General features: G+C 31.9%; 1 protein-coding gene across 2 annotated transcripts in view; it reads right to left on the bottom strand.

Annotated features, from left to right (window-relative positions):
* The window catches only part of LOC119642285 (ras guanine nucleotide exchange factor B-like), a 73841-nt gene that overhangs the window by 23700 nt on the left and 35014 nt on the right, over positions 1 to 15127 (bottom strand). The window contains exon 1 of one of the 2 annotated variants that reach the window (XM_038041390.1): positions 8473 to 8567. The exons of the other annotated variant lie outside the window; for it this stretch is intronic. The gene's annotated coding sequence lies outside the window, so the exon portion shown is untranslated. Of the gene's footprint in view, positions 1 to 8472; positions 8568 to 15127 lie in introns of those variants that run through there. 2 annotated transcript variants of the gene reach the window in all.

The following is a 15127-nucleotide window of genomic DNA, read 5'->3' as shown; positions in this document are numbered from 1 at the left end:
AAAAACAATTCTTCAAATTTGAATACCGCATGAATTGACAGCGACAAATTAATGATCGGAAAAGAATGGGAAACAGATAGGGAACATAGCGGGGGAAAATTTTGTTCCGATCAATAATCAGTTCGCAGAACTAATTTAATAGTGTAGACAGATGACTTTAAGGCAGGCCTGTTGAAATCTCTTGGTTCAGCTTTTCACTTAGTAATGCCAGAAACGCTATAGTGGCGGCACAGTTTTACCAGCCGCATCTCTGGCTAAACTTTGTTCAAAGTATAAGATAAAAGTTGTGTGAGTTTTGGTGTAAAAATTATTACGAATTTTTTTTTTTTTTTCAGTTCTACTGTATAAGTGGATTAAGAAATTTGAAAGCAACTAATTTGTTTTATCCAATTCAATTAATAATATATTTTTTAAAATAACATTCATTGGTCAATTGTGTCGCTGTGTTAACGTTTAAATACACACGATCCTATCTTTATTCTAGTAGTCGTTGATCAAGAATCCCGCCATCCGCAAGTATTCATGTCTCGCAATAGGCCCAATTAGCAGCTTATCTAATACATTAGAATGACTTTATGGGAGTTTCGTCGCGGCTGTGTTTGATATACATTGTTCAATGTGGAGTTGCATGGCGATAGTGTTTCTGGACCAAGGAAAAAAGTACGACCATAAAATATTCCTTCATCCGGCATTCGGTAGCTGTTCGCTTACGAGGCAATGAGTGACGGTCCGTGTGTCATCGAGCAATATTCTCACGGCAAGCGCGTACCTTAAAAATCGGACGTCGTCTCCTCAATGACATATCCCATTTAGTGCCATACTCGTCCACAATGGATTAAGTGTCATTGATTCATTTTCTTTTCTGCTCATCAGACAACAACTTTACTCAAATTTTGCTTTGATATAAGCGTTCATTCATCAGCTAAGCTAGTTGCTGTACAAAATCATTGTTTCATTACAATTTTTTCTTTTCGAGGACTACACTTGAACTTGTCAGTTCACTTGTCAGTACACTTGTCAGACCACAATTCAGTTGCTTGGTACTTTATCTTCCGTAAGTAAGAATTAATTCTTTGGTGTTAATAAATTACGATCCTAGGGCGAATCAATCAATTAATGCGAGCTTTTCTTTGAGCAATCATCAAAGGCTCCAAATGGATCTACAATTTTTAAATATGCTTAGCTAAATAAACTTAACTGGTTTAGGTGTCGACTTGAAAGCTAATAGCGTGACCTTAATTCATGCTCTCGATATTTTTTTTAAAGTTTTCTGAACTTTCGAAAAATTGTTATTAAAATTGTTGTTTGTTCGTTGAAAAGTTTTTAAGCAAACGTTACGAAGCTTTAAATCAAGCTATCAGTGAATTATTTCTTTAAGTGTTAGCACGTGTCAAACCTGAGACTTGATTCTGTAAGCGGCAGAATGCGAACAGATTTATATTTTTTATTTCGATGCATGTGCTGGGAAAGTAGTGAAAACTTTTTTTTTTTTTTTTTTTTTTTTTTTTTTAGTAATTTCTTTTCAGTCCATATTCATAAGACATACAACACACACATGTTAGAGAATCATGTATTATTTATATGCTCATTACCGAGAAGCACGTACTTGCAGATTACTAAACAATCAGATTTAGAAATTAAGTAAGTGAAGTGTAAAAAAAAACGTCGAAAAAGAATATCAAACGAACATCCTTTGAATGCGGTATAAGTTTTGCGATCATTTCGCTTGCATCAGGTAGATGGAATATAAATTGGTTTCTAAAACATAATCGTGAAAATTGATATTAATTTTCTAATTTCTAGTTATCTTCATCTATATCGTTAATTGTAACATTGATGGCATAGTTGGTTCCAAGTGCATCTTTTTTTTTTTTTTTCTTGTTTTTTAAAGCCAGCGCCATTTTGGTCACAAGCCTTTCAACTTATTCGTCTATGGCATCATTAGATGCTTCCTTTCTCATCGACAATATTTATGAAATTTTGTAAATATATTAAGAGCAAAGGGAATTCGAATCTTGTAAATATGATTAATGCTCTAGTCAGAGCGAAATAAATAATAAGATCCGTTAAGAGTATTTGTAAAATGAAAGGAACATTAGATGTTTTTCATGAGCATCACAAACGACACTATATACGATCACTAAACAATTTTATTCACACCAATTGACGTGATCGAGCCGATCATTTCGACCCAGGCATGTTGCAAGACCCATTTAGGATATCTTAAATAAGGTAGGACGTATCATTTCATTTCCCATATTTATTAGATGAATTTGTGACGAAGCGTTTAGTTTTAATTTGCACTCACTTATTTAAATTGTATTCAATATCAAACAATTCAAGATAAATATCATGTTATATAACAAATTTTATTTTTTGGATGCAATTTTTTGTATTTCTAATTAATTTTATTTATTATTTAGTCTCAATTAGTACTAATTAATGTGTAGCTTTTTTCATCACGTTGTGTTTAGTTTTTATGTAGGCTCTGTTTTGTTGTATTTATTTATTTTTTTATTTTCAAATTACATACATATATTTACATATAATGTATGGGTCCCGGAATTATTTTTAAAAAGTGCCAACCATTAAATAATGTTTATCGCCATTTCGCCTCATATCGTATAATTTGTTTACGAGAGTTTAGTGATTTAGTGGCATAACAACGGAGAAATCTATAGTTCATGTGTTAGTTAATAATTGCTCTTCTTCATCGAAAAACAATAACAATTTGTCGATGGTTTGTTGATTTTAAACGAGCTCATATCGACTCTGATGATCTAATTAAATTGAAAGAACATGCAAAAAAAAATCGACAAAAAATTGTTCCCTCGTTAATGGAAACGTGAATTTGCGCATGGGATAGATGAGGGATCGCAAAGATAATAAACGAAACGCATGTTCAACATTATTATGTTTAGAAGTTTCCAATACGTCTATCGGTTTTACGTATTGTTTAAGGAAAAACTATCCGTTTCACAAATGAAGTTCGAATTGCTACTGCCCCCGCTCATCCCATTCGTTCGCTATATCGGACACTCAGCGATCATTATCTACATTGCAAATCTCAAATAGACGCCATTGGAGGAAAATATTTTGATCAAAAGTTGACATGATTGCGGATATTGAAGCGTAATTTAAGGCTTTTAACACAAATCGTTTTATAAAGAGGATTATGGTGATGGATAGTTTCGAACTTTTCAAAAAAAAAAAAAAAAAAAAAAAAAAAAATTTTTAGCCCCTTATGTAATTTATGTGATTTTAAAGTAAAGTTTCCTTTTCTTTTTTTTTTTTTGATACACCAAACCCTTAGCTGTCAGGTTGTGCAATGAAAATCATTCTAATAAATAATTATAAAAGAGGAAAAGAGAGGAGAAGGGAAGAGAATATGTTAAAGTATGGACTATTTTCGCAAACTGTGGACATTTGTGCCTAGCTTGTCATCTTATCGATATAAATTCCTAATAGCCTTTTATACAGTTGCATATGGTTGTTGTTGTCTTCTTTTATATACATATATTTAAAAATGTTTTAATAAATTTTTTCAAAGATTCAATAACGTGCGAAAACTTCATCTGTGACAACATTATTGTAAAAGTTTTCATAAATAAATTAAATAATAATTTCTACTGAAGAGTGGGTGGACACAAACTCATATATAAAAACACTCATACACACCTACACGCATATATATATATAGGTATACTCATTCATATGTGTGTATATACATGGGTGTATGTACATGGGTGCGTGTATGCTTGTTTACTTACGTGTGCGTATGTGTGCTTAAGAGGCTTTTCGATTATATAAAAATATAATATAATATTAATAGCCTTTTAAAGCCTTTTTGCAATAACCAACGCACACATTCAAACTTCTTTCGTTTTTTTTTAAGAAACATTTTTTATTTATATGAATTTTCAAGAGAAAATTTTTGCATAGATATTACCTTCGCTAAAAGCTCTCATCATCCATGGTTATAGAATGTATTGATTAAATATTTTTGAATAGATTTGGATAATTTATTCGTGTGTGTAGCCGCGTACGCCAGGATCGCGACTAACAACCTAATCTTTGCGATTGCGAATCTACAGCGCTGAAGAGTTACCCAATTGGGACGAGATATAATCTAAGTTATCCGGCAGCCTTTAAATTTATACTTTATTACTTTATTTGGAAAATATATAGACAATAAATAAATAAATAAATATCTGGCACAATTTCTGCTTAGTTTTTTCTATGTAAGTGTAATAATAAATTCCATCATATGAGCCATTTTTACAAAGATTCAATTCACTTCAATTTTTCAAATATTTATCGTATAACGCGCCATTTATAACGCAAGAATCGCTCAGGAGGATTCATAAATGTACAGACGATCCAAACTATACATTATAATATATTAGCGCGTCTGTATGTGCACTAGAATATGAAAATTACTTTGAAATTTTCCTTTCTCATCTTTGATAGTTGGAATCGTCTAAATTGATAAATAATTTGATTAAACAATTTTGAAGGTTAACTTCAGTATTCGATGGATAAGTTTTCATTCGATTTGAGTTTGGATGCATTATTATATTGTGTACGTTGTATATAGCATGAAATATTATAATACTTGTTGTAAATGCATCTAATTTTCGAGGGCCTTACACTCATAACGCTTGCATATATGAATACATGAAACGGATTTATTTACATTTTTTTTTTTTTTTAATTTTTTTTATTTTCAATTTGAATGCTATTCAATAAAAGTTGATAAGACTACGTTGAGGATATGAAAAGATTCATTCCCAATTATATTTATATATATGTATATATATAAATATAATAAATATTTATATATATGTATATATATATATGTATATATATAAATATACATATATTTTTTTTAACAAAATCAAAAATTTATTCTAGTGAAAAAAGTCATTGTCAAGACTTTCAAATAATACGATAATTAAAATAGACGATTTTATATATCTTGTTTATGGCAACGAAGAAAACTTTTCATATTTGTTGCTAGGTAGGTAGCCTTTGTAATGGAAATGCGACCAGACGATTACCCTTAATGGTAAATGATATTATCAATGGAAAGATCATAGAGGTAACCTGGTTGCTAGTAAGCGCTTTGGATTCGTTTAATTTCCCCTATTAGTCCAAGTAAGGAAAAAAAGATGACCTTATGAATGAAAAGGACATAAGTATATGCTTTGTAGAGAACGTCAATCGTCTAAGAAGTCAAATAATTTTATTACGAATGTTTTAAGGATTCGCGTAATCCCATTACATTTTGATCACTTGTCTATTACCCCTCCTAGTTGATGCGATGAAAAAGTATGACCTTATGAATGGAAAGAACATAAATGTATGTGGGTTAGTGAGTGCTAATCTTCTAAGGGCTTGAGTAGTCTTATTACATTTTGATCACTTGTCTATTACCTTTGATAGTCCAAGTAATGAAAAAAAGAAGATGTCATGAATGCAAGGAATAAAACTATATGCTCGTTAGTGAGGGCTAATCTTCCAAGGGCTTGAGTAATTTCATTACATTACGATTAGTTAATTGTAAAGTCTTAATAATACGAGTTTTACATGTATTCGTAATGGCGTATACGTGAACGTATAGGGCTTGTTTGACGAATCGATTTAGAGGAAATATCCTTAAAATGTTAGCAAGATGTTTTTAAACATCTTTGAAAGCAATTCTTGCTTTAAAGGTTAGCCGAAAGTGAAACTGAGAAGTGAAAGACTGACGTCTTAAAGGTGCCGACAGAATATGAGAAAAATATTCTTAATTAACTTTTATCTATGAAAGGACTTTGTATTACATATATATATAATATTTTTTGTGTTATTTTAGCGAAATGCATGCGTGTGAGCTCCCGGCAAAAAAAGAAAAATGGAAAAGGTTTCAGGATAGCTACCGAGCAGCAAGCAAACGACGACACTTAAGCCAGCAAAAGACTTACGAGGAAAGCGGAGAGAATGTCATGTTGTCGGGTCAATCTATTAAGTTCAATCAGACGAAAACAAGCGATGTACCGGTTTACATAACTAGCAACGTAACAGCAAAACTTTAAATGATCAAGATATTTATAAGTGAATTATTTTTCCAATTATCTCATTGACTCGCTATTATCAGAAGTGGCTCTGGGTTGATGAAGTTTAGTTTCATTAAACATACCCGATCCGGACGTGATGGACATTTTAAAGTTATCTGCAGATCGTCTATACAGGTACGAGAGTTATCAGAAAAATTCCGGACAGAGGAGGTAACTCAACGAATGAATTTAAGTAAGATATTTATGTTATGTATACTTGACTCGTAACATCTTTTAGTATAGAACTCTAGAAAATTTTATAGTTTTCGAATCGATTATATTTTGTTATCAAGTTTGAACTCGAGTGAGTTCTAAGATAAGTCGCAAGTGACGAATTGAAACACTTTGCAAATTTTCAACGTTTCCTTCGTCTGAACTGAATGCAGCTGATTGTGAATATCATTTCGATTGAATGCAGGAAATGGGTAAAACCATGACTTGATTTTTGGATGTTTTTAAAATATATGAAAAAAAAAAAAAAAGTTGTTGGATTAAAAAAATTTATAGATAATTTTTTAAGAGAATTTTAGAAAAATTTTTTTAACAAACACTTATAACAATTTTAAAATTCTAACAAATAGTTACGAGATTTATAAAATTGTCGCTTTACATGGGGATTTTCAACTATCGCTTATAATCATTACAATAAATAAACGACGAGTATCAAATTATATCCCGCTATAGTCGAAGATATTTTACACACCGCACCGTCCTTTATTATTAGAACAAGAAAAAAAAAAAGATAAAAATGGAATGTTGGCATTCTATAATAAGAGGTAGGCGTGACAGACATTGCAGACTCATCCATAGAAGATATGTGCAAATTCTTATCTTTATATCCGTCATAGCTTGTACTTAACGGGCACTTTTGCTTTGCTTTTCAATAGGCCAGAGGTTCACAGCTTATATTGTCCTGTGGCCGTGTCCCTTAACCGATATGATCCATTCGTAATAGCAACCAGTATCGCAGTAAATTCGATGTTTTTGCCAAATTTGAAACTAGTATCTTATGTGTTGTAACGATACACATTTCCACAGACGGACAAACGGACGGGACGTCTCTAGATTGAATTCAGAATTTGATATTACTCAAGAATTTACTCATACGCGACAACATATTTGAAGTTTCTTTGTACAATTATTACAAATACGGTCTTCCCAAGATTTATAAAAATTGCATTTTTATTGTTCGTCTACCTGTTCGCAGTTATATGCTTTCCCGTTGTAGAAATTTTCAAAGCCATCGCAATTCAAACTATTTCATTTTTAATTCGAAACAATTGATTCAATTTGAAAATGCATGTGTTGTGATCGCAAAAGTGTTCATAATATTTAAAAAGGTGAACCTAGAAATAGGCCTAAAGATTATTAATTATTATTAAATGCATATTGATATGGATGCTTATTCCAAATATTGTTTAAAATTATTGATTAGAACCGCTTGTAGAAGCAAAGAGAATGATGCGCGAACAGTGTTACTAAGCGCTTTGTACTTAATATGGTAAATATTTAACATTCCCTTCAAGTCGCATCGTTCACTTATCACGCACCCTGGTAGAAAAGCGAACCGATTTGTAGTTTGCTTTATAGCGGCCGAATATTCGACTTGGAAGCAAAACAAATGTATTATCATTTCTTGTTCTCATTATCCATAATTCGTAGGAGACGATTGTTACGTATACTCTGTCGGTGATTCTGCAGTAGTTGTGCAAAAATGGAAATGGAATCAGTTACGTCCACTCAATGTTATTAAGTATAGAATATTGAATTTCTTCGCCTTTTTTTTTTTTTTTTTTTTTTTTTTTTAATAAAGGGGATGAGTATGAAAAAAATATTCGATCACAGACGAATGCAATTTTCTTGCTGTTCTTCACTTAATTTTTATTTTTATTTACCACTTATTTATTTTATTTTATTGCTGGTATCCTGGGGCTCTGATAGCAATTAAATTTATTTTTCACACATCGTTTTAAAATTTGTCGTTTGTTTTTGTCTGTGCAGTTATTACTATTGTTATGATTATTATTTGATTGAATTTTAATTCATCTTTGCTCTATTTGATAGCATTATTATTAATGATGGATTACTTTGACAATTGAACGTTCATATCTACGCCATATATATTACGTAACTATAGTCATTAAGAATAAATTAAATTGCAGGTAATATTTTATTTTTATTTATTGATTTGCTTAAAAACCAAAAATAAAAAAAATAAATTAAAAAAAAAAAAAAAATAGGAATTTAAAAAGTGAAATATTTTAATTTACAAAAAGATTTTTTCTTTATTTTTTTATTTTTTTGCTAGTATTGGTATTAAATCAATTATGACTAACCGAAAAGAGTTATTATGAACAATTTTATTCATACTTACATGGTATGGCTGATGTTGAGTCATGCGGATCCGGTTGATATCCTTCCTTAGGGAAATAATCAATTTTTATACAATTGTATGTCTCAACTCCTGATTGTTGTTATTCACGGGAATTTCAAATTGTATTGTTGAACATATACAGGTCAATTCGTTAGTTAAAATATTGTTGGAATGACATACAGATGTTAAGTAGTAGTAGTAGTAGTAGTAGTAGTAGTAGTAGTTGAAAAAACGTTGGTTTACAAATGTTGTCAGCCATTGCATGTATAGAAATACAGAGTAAATAATAGCCAGTGATTATTATGATAATGTTGATATTAAGCGTGGAATGCGTTCATCACTTATGCATGATTACAAATATTCAATTCATTTTTATGTTCACAGCCACAGATATGCCGTGCACGCGGAATTTATCCCTTACTTCATTTTAGATTATCATACCATTCTAAGTAGATTGGGAGCCTAACTCTGAAAAAAAAAAAAACTCAAATTCTCTGCGCATTTACCATTCTACATATATGAGTTCAGGGAATTCTCTTGAAATATATATTTATTATAAAAAAATTGTAATATCGTATAAATCGTATATATATATATTCATTGAATTGAACTCAGAAACCAAAAACAAGTTAAGAAGCTATAGTCGGGCACGGCCCACCGCTAGATGCCCTACATCATTTCATCATTTCAAATTACTTGCATTACTTGTACGTAAATGCGTAAATCTTTGTAAAAAACCCTCATATGAGAGTATAAATAAAGGTAAACGTGGTTTAAATTTAGCAAACTTAATTTACTTGTCAAGCATTTCATTATGTTTCAGATGATTTCGTCGTAAGAAACCATTAACTAGAGTTCATCATCATGGAACAGTTTGCCTTAATGAAAGCACGGTCTAAAAAATAGATCTATCTGATCCCAATTTCCTAAAGACACGTTTTCATTATAAAATATTAAAAATTAGACCATTTTGGTCGTATTCCCCATTCCATTGCGAGAATTTTCACACAAACTTATAATAGAATGTTGATATATGATTATTAAGTGATTTTTTGTTCCGGAATTCTAACACTTATACTAGTTTTTCATAAAACAATTTACCAAGTCGTCCGATTCAAAATATTTTCAATAGCGTTCGTCCTTTGGCGAAAAGTCATCAGTGAACCAAATTTCATTATATATCTCCAAAATTGTGACCTTTAGGTTGAACCCATGGTTACAAGGTGTATAGATGGGCGGACACGCATAAGCCTAATTAAGAAAATGATTCTAAATCGTTCGATATAATAACATATAGTAATCTATATCAAGTCTTTATGGATGTTGCGTACAACCGTTCGTACCCTTATCTCATAAATGGTGTAAGGCGTGACAAGAACTCAATTTGGAAAGTTTTTATACAAAGTACTTGGGATTCAACGTCCGCGTTACCATGTCCACTAAGCCATCAACATGAATTTAATTATTTTGAAAGAGTTAATAATAATAATAAAAATATTTATTTTATTTTTGATAATTTTCAGAACTATTTTAATGTAATTGGTAGCTGCTTATAAGGATATTATATCTGAGTTTTAAATGTTGTCGCAATTGGATTTGTGAATTAATCACAATATTTTCAAACACAATCTGTACACTTGCTTATATCAATTTGTTCCGGATAAACGTAAAAAATTTATTGATTTGTTTGTTAACGCATATGGTATACCACCATAAATTGCATAAACAATTCATCATTATATCATTCTATCATTGAAAAAAATTTAAAGACAATACCAAACCTAGGGACAAAGGCAAACGAAACGTGCCTTTGCAGTCTGATATGTTTAGCATGAAGGTGATAGCGTCTTAACTACGGAGTAGAGCTGTACTGAGTTTTTAAAATTTCGATTTTTAGAATTGAAAAACAAAATGAAAACAAGTACAAAATATGTAGCCTTACAAGGTTATAAAGGCTTCGTTACAATAACCTAGTATTTGTTCATGTAAACAAGTTTCCACCTATTGCTTAAGGCTGCATTGTAAACGATGTTGAAGCACCGACAAATGACGGAAAAAAACAAACAACAAGTGTTCGAATTAAAGGCCGTAAGGAGGCGACGACTTTCAACTGCATTAACAAACATGTTGGAACTCAAACTTGCAACCACAACACTACTTTCATACTTTTTCGCAGTGCTACTCTACACAATGACATTTTAAAATGTGGCTAAACGAAACAAAGTATTATAATATATATATATATATATATATATGTACATTATAATAAGAGTATAATAAAACACAGGATAAATTTAACACTAACAAAGCAATACGTTTTTTGTTTTGTTTTGTTGTAGGCCTAGCATAACCTGTTATCGAATTTATAAATGATAAAAGCAGTGTAATTTAATATATTTTTATATGAATTGCAGGACTTTATTTAACATGCTTCGGATTGTCCGATTTGGGTCAAATATGCACCGTTTTGTTGTACGATTTGTTGCCATTTTAAAGGTAACTTCAAAATGCCTCTCTCATAGAAGTCCTGGTCTCTATTTGCAAAAAACTCTAGTAGTCGATTTTCACAATACTCCCTAGATTCCAATTTTTTATCATTAAAGAAATTTTGCAATGCAAGAAAAAGATGATAATCGCTTGGTGCCAAGTCCGGACCCAACTTCCCAACCAATCTTCCAAAATTTCTGACGAGTCACTGTAGATGTGTGTGGCCTAGCGTTGTCCTGGTGGAACACGACATCTCTCCTGTTGGCCAATTCTGGCCGTTTCTGGTCAATCGCTATCTTCAAACGGTCCAGTTGTGTGACAGTAGAGATCAGAATTTAGCGTTTGGCCATATGGAAGCAACTCATAATAAATAATCCCCTTTCAGTCCCATCAAATGCATAGCAAAACCTTCCTGGCCGTTTGAGATGCTTCACCGCTCTTTGACCACGATCGTTTTCGCACAGGGTTATCGTATGTGATCCAATTTTTCTCATCTCCAGTCACCATCCGGGCATTTTCAGGCAATCCATGTCGTCACTTTTAAACCGATAGCTGGAATATGAAGGAACAGCATCACCATAAGCCTGTCAACGTGTTTGGTGGACTCCGACAGCAGATTTCTTCAAGTAAATAACAAAAGTAATGAATTTGGAAGAAGAAGAGTTTTGAGCCGTCCACGATTAATGTCGGCGTACGCTGAATGTATCGGTTCATCACATCACATTAAATGGAAAACTGTTGTTTTATGTGAAGGAAAGTCAAAGCTATCGTCTTCAACCGTAACGTACCCTAGTATTGACCATTCCTTTATCATTTATACCTATAAAAGTTGCTGATCAAATTTTTTGCAAACACCTAATAACTCCACTTGACATAGGCTTTTTTTTACAGCATTTGCATATCTGAACTACAAGGCTCTCCTACTCCTACTAAGAAAAAAAAAGGAACAAACGATAGTCGGACGTGGGAAGTTTCTGGCTATACACTGAATGGATCAAAAGTTCCAAATCAAGCTTTCATAATTTTTGTTTAGAGTCATTAAAAATGCATGAGATCTGTCGAGGTCGAGGTAATGAAAGACTATGCCTTTCCTTTCAGTTCTATACGCTTTAGCTCAATTGTTTGGAACGCATTAGTTGTTGTGTAGCAATATTATATCTTCCATCTATTTAATGTCATTTACTTTAACTTATGCAAGCTTTACATATTACAAAACAAATTATCCCAATTCGATTAACCTAGTTTAGCGTGACTCTAAGCAATTTAAGCAATAACTTACATTACTAACGATTTATTAGATATGCTAGTGTAAGCACAAGTAAGTTTAGCTAAGCGCAGTGATCGAAAGATCAGTAGTCAATAAGAAATCATCAATAGAACGAAACACAACAATATAAATGAAGATTAACCACTAATTTATCCTGTTTCACTACAGTTGAGACTGGAGTGAAGACAACTTCCGAGTGACGCTTCCCTTCCAATCTTAACAAAAATACAAAGCATTATCGATCACAAAGCCTAACGTATCCTCGATTCAACCTTTGCCTAGTATCCAAATACTGAGGTAATTTTTTTTTATAAGCCACGCCTACTGCAAGTGATTCAAAATTGATTGTTCTTGCCTAGTGTCAAGCCAACTTCCATAGCCATAGCATACGATAAGTGTTTCTCTATTCTTTTTTAAAATTTCCATCCATTCTCATTGACGATGGGTTTAACAGGTTGTCGCGTATCTTTAACATAAAAATTTCCAGAGCAAAAAAAAAGTTCCTTGCAATTTCAATTTGTATCAATTAATTTATTTATCATTCCGGAGATATGTCATTTTTAAGCTAGAGTTTAATAACTCAACGTACGAAGTATTTCCTGCACAAAGAATATTTTGCAAAAATTGGTAAGTCAATGGACATCGTTGTTGCGTAACCGAAATTCGGTTCATATGTGTGTGTATGCGTGTGTGTGTGTGTGTGTGTGTTGCATTCTTTTCAGTAATTTACAAATAAATCGCTTCTGTCTTTATATTCATAAGCATCTCATATGTCTCATTAAAAATGATATCAAAGATCTCATTAAAAATATATATATATATATATATATGTTTCCTATATGCGTGCACTTTGAATAATTTCAAATTTATACGAAACAAACAATATTACGTACATTCGGTACGTCTTAATTCAATAATATGTATAAACATTTCCTTTACCGCATATAAACATAGAAAATTTATTTTGTTCATATCATATTTGTATGACGTGACAACGATGATGATAATGATGATGATGATGATGATGGAATAACCTTAACCTCAATTCTTTATAAAAGTCCTATTCACATATCGTGCACGTGTACTCTTTTTAAATGTGAAGAGAAAAAAAGGTTTTTGAAATTTTTCGTTTTTTCGCTTTTTCGCTTTTTCGCTTTTTTTTTTTTTTTATTATTTTTTTCCAATTTATGAACTGCTCTCTGTATTGCTTTGCTTTTTAAGTTTAGGTTCAATGGTTTTCCACATACTTTCATTACGTACGTATATAAGCAGTTAGTTATTCATCGGTTTGTTTTTGTTTTTTTTTTGTTTTATTTTTTTTTTTTTCTTTGGTTCGAGTATTTACAGCATAGCATATACACATTTCGAGTTGTGCGAGGAACTAAAACTTTACGTTTGACATTTTTATTATTATTTTTTCGCAGTTATTGCTTGGGTGCATGGAAAAACTTTAAATATTCTTTGCTGTCGTCGTCGTACAAGTAATAAGAAAGTTTTTCGCTAACAAAGTTCATTTTGTTGTTATGTTAATATTTACTGAGTTACTCTTTGTTGTTTATGAGTGCGGTTTAATAAGTTGATTGTACTGTTTGCAACTGACTGCACAAAAAATCTCTTAAGCTTGTAAATTTTCAACGCATTGAAAATGAAGTCAATTTCAATATCGCGTCTCAGATCAAATTATAATGTTTTGCTATGAATTTCATTATCATCGAATCACCTCTGATGCGTTATTCAAAAATTCATTTATCTTCGATCGTGTACTGAGGCATCTCGTATCCGATGGTATATGCCTAAAGTATTTGTAGTTGATTTACTTGGTTTTTTTTTTTTTTTTTGTTGCAAAATTATTTCTTAGTTTGCTATTATTGTTTACCGCACTTTTAAAAAATTTCTGCTTTATCGTATTATGAAAGACTGAAAGTAAGTGAAACGAACCGACCATGATGGCAGAAAAATGCGCTTAAAAAGCATTTAACTGAATTGCTTAATAAAACTGTGATTCATAACATTTTATTCGATAATGAGGTTTACTCCTGGCGGTAAACTGCTTTTCATTCAAGGTGAAATTATTGACTTTAATAAATCAAATTTGTCAACAACTTTAACAATCATTTTGCTTTTTACAACGTTGACAACTACAAATAGCAGAGTATGAATGCAATCAAATCCAAACGATTAATTTCAAAATAGATTGAATAGATTTTTATTAATTGATGGCTGATGGGGTTCACGTCTGTTTTCACGCCATCGTTTACTTATCCGTACTCTTCATTGTACTCATCATCCCGGAATGATAATACATTTATTTTATCAAAACATTTTTGCAGCAATCAGGCGAAAAGTTCATAGACACATCGTTGACCAGTTCTGCATCGATCTGATCGGTGCTGATGGGTGCAAATGTTTACGTTGAACTTTCCCCTGGACAAAAATGAACTTAAAAAAGTATGCTTTCAAATTGGGAAAAGAAACACATTGGGTAGCCCCCCTTATATGATCAAATCGGTCAAAGAAGAGACTTATACACAGTAGAATGTAAGTTGATAAAAGCTTTCCTTTGTAAAGGCAAAAGAAAAAAGCGCTTCTTTCTAGTTCATAAGTGATATTTCGAACCGCGCGAAGGACAATGGTAGTAAAGTACGATTTTTAAAGGCGCTATCGATGCCAAGAATCGAAAACCTGGGTTTTCGCGGCATATGCCGGACGTCCTAACCACTAGACCACACGACAGCTGAATTTAGTTGAACAAATCCTCCTATAGTTTTTAAAGTGAAAGCGAAGAAGAAGAAGAAGAAGGGATAATATCATATTTGACTGAATGACTAGTTTTAATAGAGAGGGATAGAGAGAGAGAGAGAGAGAGAGAGAGAGAGAGAGAGAGAGAGAGAGAGAGAGAGA

Source organism: Glossina fuscipes, unplaced genomic scaffold (genome assembly GCF_014805625.2).
Source record: "Glossina fuscipes isolate IAEA_lab_2018 unplaced genomic scaffold, Yale_Gfus_2 0, whole genome shotgun sequence".
In the NCBI taxonomy this organism is placed as follows: Eukaryota; Metazoa; Arthropoda; class Insecta; order Diptera; family Glossinidae; genus Glossina; species Glossina fuscipes.
Note: the sequence above shows the minus strand (reverse complement) of the source record. Positions and strands in the feature narration are given on the sequence as shown.